Here is a 9,631-nt window from a genome sequence, read left to right as displayed (position 1 = left end):
TACTAAATTAAATACAAATTGTTAATCCTGTCCCATCAATAAATATGAATATGATATCACTGTACGAATGATGAATTAGTATTGAACTGGTATCCAAACAAAGTATGCGTAAGAAATCAATTAATTACCCTGCAAAAAGCGCGAGTACTCCATGCATGCATGTATGGAGTACTCGCTATGGACCAACCGAGTGCTCCAAAATTAACCACAATTCATACAAAAAATATGGTCCAATTAACATTGCGATGTCCTAGGACTGGACCATATACTCCAGCTCCGCATTACATCAGAGTAATCCATGGAGTACCCACAGTCCAATAAACATCGTGTAGTGATTACAATCGTTAAAAACGATCAATGATCGGCTTACAATATGTTCGTGTAGAAACATGAGTTGGTCCATTGCTGCATTACATTAGAGTATAATGGTAAGTACTCCAGTGGACCACATGATCCAACAATTTTTGCAGGGTATTGATATATTCGGCATTCTTATAAAAAATTAAATTTGACATTTGGCTTCAGCATGATTGGAACCCTGTTCGTCTGGGCTAATATTCAAATATATGAAATATAAAAAAATTTTTAATCCAAAAAGAATTTCAACAAGTTGTAATATTGCTCCCACGCCAATATTGGATAGTACAGTGCCGTCCGTAAATATTTTCTTATACAAATAAAAAAAGTAAAGTCCCATCAAAAAAAAAAATTAAATTGCGATATGACTTTTTATTAGATGCAAATAAGATTTGATAGTGGATCCATCCCACACAACGGCAGATGAAGCGGCTCTGGGAGTGTTCGAGAGAAAAGTTTTTCGAAAGATTTATGGACCTCTACGCGTTGGCGATGGCGAGTACCGAAGAAGATTTAACGATGAGCTGTACGAGCTATACACAGACGTCAACATAGTCCAGCGAATTAAAAAGGCAGCGACTGCGCTGCTGCCCTATGGAGGCAGAGGTAGAGGGCGGCCCCACTCCGTTGGAAGGACCAGGTGGAAAACGATTTAAATTCCTTTGGTGTGACCAATTGGCGCTGCACAGTGGCGCCTCTGCCGTTAAAGCATGGCAAAAATCAAAAAAATCATGAAAGCGTTCGCTAAATCTAATACATGTTTCTAATAGAGAATTTTCCAGGGATCAAGAATATACAACTGTTTTTTCACAGAAAATTACAGTTTACCAGGTAGGGCCGCTCAAAGTTGACCAATTTTCAACATTGGGAAAAATTTGAAATTTTTCTTCTTTTTCGTTGTATTTATAATTGTTTTGTGAGTAAATAAGGCGGCCGGTTGTCGTTTTCTTGTATAGCAATTAAAGGCAATTTAATTTCGGATTGAAACGAAAAAAAAATTGTGTTTTTTTTTTTTGTTAAAAGTTGGCGGACCTGTTTTTCGAAATGCCTATTTTTAGGCCCTTTTTAAAACTTTGAAGAAAAAAAAAAAAGTTAAAATATGTGCTCCGTGAAATTAACAGAAGTTATTTGTGAAATATTCAGTTACCTAAATTCATAAAGTCTACCTGCGTCCAGCTTCAACTTCACTTTTTAAATCAAATAAAGTTAAACAACCTTGGGCATAAATACGCGCAGGTATAATATTACCTGCTCATATATAATTCAGTACGGCTGTAAGGTCGTTTTTGTTATTGGAACTTGTTAACAACATACATTTTTTTTAGTTACGAATTGTATAGCTGAAACTCATTTTAATAATTTGAGTAGGTATATAAAGCTATCCATCATACAATGCACATTATCATTCGTCTTTTTGAGATTAAGGAACTAAGTATTCTGTTTACTTGAATAAAGTGAACAGTATTTTTAAATATAGTTCACAGTTTAATATTTAGTCAGATACACTCGAAGCCAATTCTAATATGTATCTAGAAAACTCGAAACTATTTGCGGTGTTTAAATCTACAAAGTCAAGACGGGGCTTCGCTGAGGCTATTATGAGAGAATTAGCGAGTGAAACAAGCATTAAAGAAAAGGAAGGCCTGGAAGAAAAAATTGGGTTACAATACATTATGATAGAAAGAAAATGGAAGGACGTCTATCGTAACAATTCAAAATTACTAAGTAAGCATGAAAAGTGGCTAGCTGACAAAACTTTTTGGGACAGAGAAACGCCTAGCACGTCAACCAATCCCACTAGAGGGAGACCAAGAAAACCCATAGAAGAGTGTTCTACCTACACAAGGAAAAGGAAGCTGTCTGATACCACAAAAGCTATGGCCACGACTAATCTATCAGAAGCACTGGCTATTAAATATAAAAAAGACGAAGAAAACGTGAAGTCTCATATAACAGAAGCAGTTGCGGTAGCAAGTCCAGTGCGACTGACGAGGATCAAAAACAGCTTTCCCACACCACCAAATTCGCTACCTAGGAAATACACTCCCCAAGAAGCTTTGGCGCTATTTATAAATATCGGTTTAACGAAGAAAAAATTTATTATATTGCGTAAGTCATTATTGCAACGTAATGCCGATATTTTACCTGGATACAAAAAAATTACTCAAGCCAAGAAAGAAGCAGTTCCTCTAAGTCCCAAAATAACCGAAGTATCAGCTGAAATTGGGCGGCCACCGTGGTGTGATGGTAGCGTGCTCCGCCTATCACACCGTATGCCCTGGGTTCAACTCCCGGGCAAAGCAACATCAAAATTTTAGAAATAAGATTTTTCAATTAGAAGAAAATTTTTCTAAGCGGGGTCGCCGCTCGGCAGTGTCTGGCAAGCGCTCCGATTGTATTTCTTCCATGAAAAGCTCTCAGTGAAAACTCGTCTGCCTTGCAGATGCCGTTCGGAGTCGGCATAAAACATGTAGGTCCCGTTCGGCCAATTTGTAGGGAAAAATCAAGAGGAGCACAACGCAAATTGGAAGAGAAGCTCGACCTTAGATCTCTTCGGAGGTTATCGCGCCTTACATTTTTTTTTATCAGCTGAAATTGAGCTAGAAAACCTAATGGATCATGCGTCTACACGACTCCTTCAAAGTTTTACTGAAGAAAAGTTGAAATCACTGCCAAAGGAGCTAGCATTGATAACTAAGTGCGGCTGTGATGGATCATCAGGACAAAGCGCATATAAACAAAGAATAAATGTAGACAATGAAACAATTACAGATAGGAGTAATATGTTTATGGCTTCTATTGTTCCATTTCGACTAAAAGATGAAGCTTCAGAATATTGGAAAAATCCACGTCCGTCATCAACTACATTGTGCCGCCCGATATTATTTAAATACGAGAAGGAGTCTTGAAAATCTTGATGACTCAATAACTGACGAACTAACTTATGAGTATGGAATATCTCCTTTGCATGCTAGGATAAGATGTATGAAATTTTTTTTGAAGCTGGCTTATACACTACCACAAAATGGGGAAGTTTTCGACGACAATACAACATGTAAGGAGAAACAAAACAGGAGAAAAAAATAATTCAGGATGCATTCTATAAAGAGATTGGCCTTAGAGTTGACTGTCCAAAGTATGGATACGGAAATACAAATGATGGTAACTCCTCAAGAAGATTTTTTGAAAACGATGAAGTGACTGCTCGCATAACAGGAGTTGATAGAGATATTGTGAAAAGATTGGGAGTAATTTTAAATATTTTAAACTGCCATGAACCAGTTAATGGACCCAAATTTGGAGAATATGCATCTAAAACTACAGAGTTGCTGCATCAAAAGTAACCTGAGAAGAAACTTATACCCACGGTACATACAATTTTAGCACATGAAAAAGATTTAATAGAGTACCAGTGCTTACCATTAGGAGAATTGTCTGAAGAAGCTCAAGAATCTAAGAACAAGGCCTACAAAAGATATAGATGTATGAACACCTGCAAAGTATCACGAGTTAGACAAAATGAAAACTTTTCAACATGTTAGCTATCTCTTCTGATCCAGTCATATCATCTATGAGGTATGTAAGAACACAGAAAGATCTTACAGATGCGTATAGCTCAGAAATGGTTCCAGTGACGATGACTATGTTAAGATAAAATAAGTTGCCCACTTCTTATCACAACAATGAAAAAGAGATTTACTAATCTATTTTGTTACTTTACTGAAAAATAAGATATCTATGTACAAGTTAATTTTTTATTAAAAAAAAAGAATTAATTTAGTAATTTATAAATATATACTTTTCGTTATTGCATTTCTCTAAAGTTTATCAAATTTATTTTAAAGCTTAGGCATTTCGCCTTCAAACGAGTATTAAATTTTTATAGAAATCAATACGTCTATTTATTTTTGGTGCAAATTGGTAAAGCGGTTACTAAGATCAAGCTTTTTAGCATAAATGGGCAGTGCCACTCCCTTTTTCAAAAATTCGTTGGCTGCTTAATCTTTAGCTCAAATAAAATTTCATTGAACCACTTTCAATAACTTTTAGTTATTAATAAAATACATATTGGGATTGTAAATTAAAAAAAAAAACATGTAAAATTTTACGATGAATTTTGAAGCACCTTGTTATTGTGGCACTAAAAATGGACATTTGAGTTTTATAAGAGTATTGCCATTTAAAAGAAACAATACGTCTATCGATTTTGGTAGCTATTGATTACCTGACTACTTAGATACAACTTTTTATCATAAGTGAGCAGCGCCACGCTATCTTATCCAAATCATTAGTTTATCTTATTTAATGCTTAAATACGTCATTATAAGACAAATATCATTTTATTTTTTTTATTTTTTACTAAAAACATTTTGTTTTTGCATTTTTCTAAAAATTTTCGAATTTGACGAATTTTTTTGAAGCACCCTGTATTTGTGACATTCTGAGCTTTCACACAATAAAACTTTTAATTGGCTTTATTTTGCATTTTAAATTTTTAAAATATCTTCATTGGTTCAAAAGTTATAATTTTTGCAAAGAAAAAACTCAAAAGGCGCCATTGTGCGCCGGTTGGCAGAGATAAGGAGCGACTGGCGCGCCTTGTTGGACGGCCATAACCGTTTAAACGGTAAGTGGATCCATTTCAAATAGATATCGCCCGAAATACGTCGCTATCAATAGCAAAAATGATATAGCAGCCCAAGCATTTCCCTCAGTGCAGGATTTTTAGATGTGTAAATTGAACAGCTGAAAGCTGTGAAACTAACCATAGCAATACACAATGCAAATACAAGACACAACCCCTTCTGGTTAAATGCCATTATATACAACAGATGTCGCTGTGTGATGCACCACAGCCAAGAGAATTACGGTGACATCTGCTGGATATAATGGTCATATACATATAACCAGAAGGGTTTGTGTCTTAGGAATTACTTAAATTACTAATCAAAGTTGCAATTGCCTTTTTGTAGGCAGTACTAACAAGTAAAGGTATCTAAGTTCGGGTGTAACCGTACATTATATACTCAGCGTGAGCATCAATTGTATATTTCATTTCAGATAAATCACATTTCTACACAACACGTGGCACCGTCCGTTTAAAAAAATGTCTCTCCATTTCCTCTTACAATAAAACTTGATAAGTGAAATATCATTGATTCAAAACTATTTTTGCTAAATTATATCTTATTATTCTAGTCTACGACCCTTTTAAACTTGTTTTATACTAAGTTGCCGTGGTCTTTAATTGATCCCGTCCAATTTTACTAGAAATATTTTCTGCTATAAGGAAAATATGTGTACCCAATTTTGTTAGGATATGTAAATTTTTCTTCGAGTTATGGCTCCCGAAACATAGAAAATTGCTTAGTCATAAAAGGGGCGGTGCCACGTCCATTTTTTAAAATTTGGGGTTTTTCCTATTTATTGTTATAAATCCACTTGGGAAATGAAATACCATTGATATAAAGCTCCGTCCACGACCCTTTTAAAAATCTTTTATATAAAAGTGGGCGTGGTCCTTACCGATTTCGTTAATTTTTCTTCAAAGCATTATAGTAAAGGCAACATCTCTGCCGAATTTGGATTAATAATATTTGTAAAATTGATTTTATCATAAGTGGGCGGTGTCCCACCGATTTTAAAAAAATTTTCAAATTTTTATCAGGAGTCTCAATATCAGCCCACACGTCAAATTTCAACAGTCTAAATGTATTATTACTAATGTTATATATATAAAAAGTGGGCGTGGTTATCATACGATTTCGTTTATTTTCAATACCAATCTATTCTGGGTCCAGATAAGCTCGTGTACCAAATTTGGAGAATATTAAGGTAAATATGTACTCAAGTTATCGTGTTAAGGGACAGACGGACGGACGGAAGGACGGACATGCTCCATCAAATTTTTTTTCGATACTGATGATTTTGATATATATGTGTACTATCTCGATTCCTTTATAACTGTACAACCAACCGTTATCCAATCAAATACTAGTGCTATACTACTAATATACTCTGTGTTTTTTTATTTTTTATTTTTTTATTAATTTTTTTTATTTATTTTATTACGCTTAAGGATAAGATTTCTTTAAGAAATATATGAAAATTAAAATAACATTGAACGAATGCTCCTTTAGAGAGGTTCAGGGAGTAAAAATTAATCGTGGGTAGGGCTAGGATATACGTACATTCATACATACATACATGTGTAGGAGTATATCAATTTTTTTTCAAAAACCCTTGTTATTCATTTAAAGATTTTGCTACTAGCGATGTTTTGTTAAAACTTAAAGCCATGTTTCGAAATTCCCCACAGAACAATCATTGAGATTTACAGTAAATCGAATACGTGCTGTTATAACGTTTACTGATATTAGCAATAATCGGAATACATACTAAATATTTGATTTAAGAAATTATTTCATATTGCAGATAAAGCAACTTAATATCCTTACGAAAATCAAATGCTCCCACCACTACGACGGTTTCCACTTAAGCAAAAAATCATTTTGTGAATATGCTTCAAATATCAGAACGTATTTACAAAAGGCAACATTTTCTCTGCCTTGTGGCGACTGGGACGAACGTGTCAGGGCACCGAACCCTAATTAAGACGTAACTGTTAAGAATGTTGCTAAGTTTTGTGTAATTAGAAATACGTTGTGCGTGAATACTGATGGCCGTTAATATTGGAGCGGGCTTTTAATGAAAGTAGCACAAGTTCGGAAAAAAATTAGCTAATGGAAATGTTAGTAAGCTGTAAGTATCCATCTTTTAAATGTGTAATTACACAGTTAATCAAGCATTTCTTCTTATAGCAGTCATCAAAAAAAGTTAAATATCCGTTGGTATGACAAAATAATGTCTGCCTAAATTGGCGTAACGCCACTCTCAACAAGCATAAACATAGAATGTTCTGGTTTATTACTTAAGTAATAAATTCCCTCACTAGGGTAGGCACCTTGTCGTTGGTGTAAGGGCTTAGCCGAACTCCATAGCGCCCGACTATGAGGCGGAGCTGTTTAGGACTGATATCTACGCCGTTTCGCCTCATAGGAGGGCGGCGGGATGTCGGTGACAAAGAACTGCCAACCCCCTAATCCAGGGTGTTATGCGGACCGTGCCTATTGGCCGATTTGCAGCCAGGAGATAAATTCGGCTGTATTCGAACGGAGCCTTCCCGATACCGGGCCACCTCGGGATGTATTTATGGTCTCACCACAGTAAGGCGCGCTGCTGTGGCGGACGGTTCTTTCCCCGTATATAATACTGGACCGCTGAACCCGCCTTGTCAGGCAGGTGATCGAACGACCAAGATGAACGACTCATTACCTGATTGTAATAAGGACGATGTAAAGAGGAGGACTGAGTCGCAATCCAAGGACCACAAATACGAATTAAGCGATGCGTCGGACTCGGGGAGCGAGAGTAGTGCTGATTCAATGAACTCCGTGTTGGAGAAGCACACAAATGAAAACGGAGTAGAAGAGTGGAGAAGGGTACGGAGCAGAGAAAATAAAAGAGCTCTCTCGCAGTACCGTGCAGCACTAAGAATTGTACAACGCTTGGGAGCAGTGGTCGACTCAACAGAAGTGGAGATCGAGCGCTTGGAATGGGCCCATGAGGCGGTACAAGTAGGTCGACGGCAGTTCAAAAGGTTTACTGCGAGAAACCCTCGGTTTTGCAACCGGTACGAGGAGGAAGAAGCGCCGAATGGCAGAATGAAGAGGCATCGTTCGGCGGAAGGCGACTAGCCTGCTTTCAAGAGGCAGAAAAGACCCAGTCCTAGAGCCGCGAGGAAGGGCAATCGCATAGACAAGACAAGTAGGCCCAATGCTGTAAGACAGATGGGCCCCAATAGCGAGGTAGCAACTACCTCGAAAGCTGCGAGTCAAAGGGAAGTTCCAACTACGGAAGTAGGAGATAAGCCAAAGGAAGATAACGCTAAGACTCCGGCTTCCTCGGAGATGCTAAAAGGAGTTAACGCTAAGACTCCGGCTTTCTTGGAGGTGCCAAAGGGAGATAACACTAAGACTCCGGCTTTTCCCGAGAAGATGAGACTGTGGCGCTGGTTGATCGTAGCAATCCTTTCGGACAAATGACTACTGAAAGGTGTAGACCTGTGGAAAGGGAGCTTATTAGCTTAATGCTTAAGATGATGCGGGAACAACCAACCTTTGATTCGGGGGGGTGGTACAATGGTGTGAAAATGATAGCGTGCGACAACATCGAGAGCTTGCGGTGGCTGGAGAAAGTGGTTCCAAACCTCCAAAGGCAAGGCAAGAACGCGCGGTTTGAGGTGGTGGATAAAGCGCAAATCCCCACGGTACCAAAAGTTAAGGTATGGATACCATGCGTGATGAAGTCGGAGCATATACTGCGACTTCTGCAGAATCAGAATCCGAACATACCGACACAGGATTGGAAGGAACTTACTGTATCTCGGCCTACCGAGGATGGTCAGTTCTACATCTTCCAAATAAACAAGCAGGCGGAGGATATTTTGTACACGCAGCTCGGCAAGATGTCCTTTGGCACTGGCAAAATTTACATGCGACTCAGGAAAACAAGTCCCGAGGATAAAAACCCTAACTGGCTACAGGAAGGCGAAGTCAGAAAGGACCTCAAAAGCCTAAGGGAAAAAAGGCAGGTGGAGGTTCCCGACGTCACCACGGTGTTAGAAGAGGAACAACCGTCAAATGGTGCTGTGACTCACACAGAGGAACACCCGGCACAACAGTCACGAGAGGCTGAAGGGGGGCTCGAATACTCTAAACCAAAAGGGCAAGGGGAGGACGACGACGTCACGATGAAGGTGCTGGAGGGGACATACAGCCCAATGGTGCTGCCAGTCCTTCAAATAAACCTCCAACACAGTAAAGTCGCGTCGAGAGAACTCCTCTTAACCCTTGAGGAGGGTTCGTTTGACGTGGCGCTGATCCATGAGTCGTGGCTCTCATCGGGAGGAAAGGTTTCTGGACTTAGCGCGCGCGGGTTTGGCGTTTACTACGCGCAAACGGAAGGACGGGTGCGAGCTGTAGTAATGGCAAGGAAACAGCTGCATTCATATATGCTGCCTAATTACACCACTGGGGACCTCGTAGCGGTGGCCGGTGGCAAAAGAATTAGCAGGCATTTATCCTGGCGTCCTGCTACATGGCCCATGCAGCGGAGGTTCCACCGTTGGAGTGCAGAAGACTAGTACAGGAGGAAGGGCGGTTGGTCATAGGCGCAGATGCAAATGCACACCACAATGCGTGGGGAGGGGAAG

The 9,631-nt window shown here is 38.7% G+C and overlaps 1 protein-coding gene across 2 annotated transcripts in view; it reads right to left on the bottom strand.

Annotated features, from left to right (window-relative positions):
* CCHa1-R (CCHamide-1 receptor) overlaps positions 1-9,631 on the bottom strand; it is a 331,052-nt gene that overhangs the window by 3,265 nt on the left and 318,156 nt on the right. The window lies entirely within an intron of this gene.

This window comes from Eurosta solidaginis, chromosome 3 (genome assembly GCF_040869045.1).
Source record: "Eurosta solidaginis isolate ZX-2024a chromosome 3, ASM4086904v1, whole genome shotgun sequence".
In the NCBI taxonomy this organism is placed as follows: domain Eukaryota; kingdom Metazoa; phylum Arthropoda; class Insecta; order Diptera; family Tephritidae; genus Eurosta; species Eurosta solidaginis.
The sequence above is the reverse complement of the archived record's forward strand: the minus strand, read 5'-3'. Positions and strand labels throughout refer to the sequence as shown.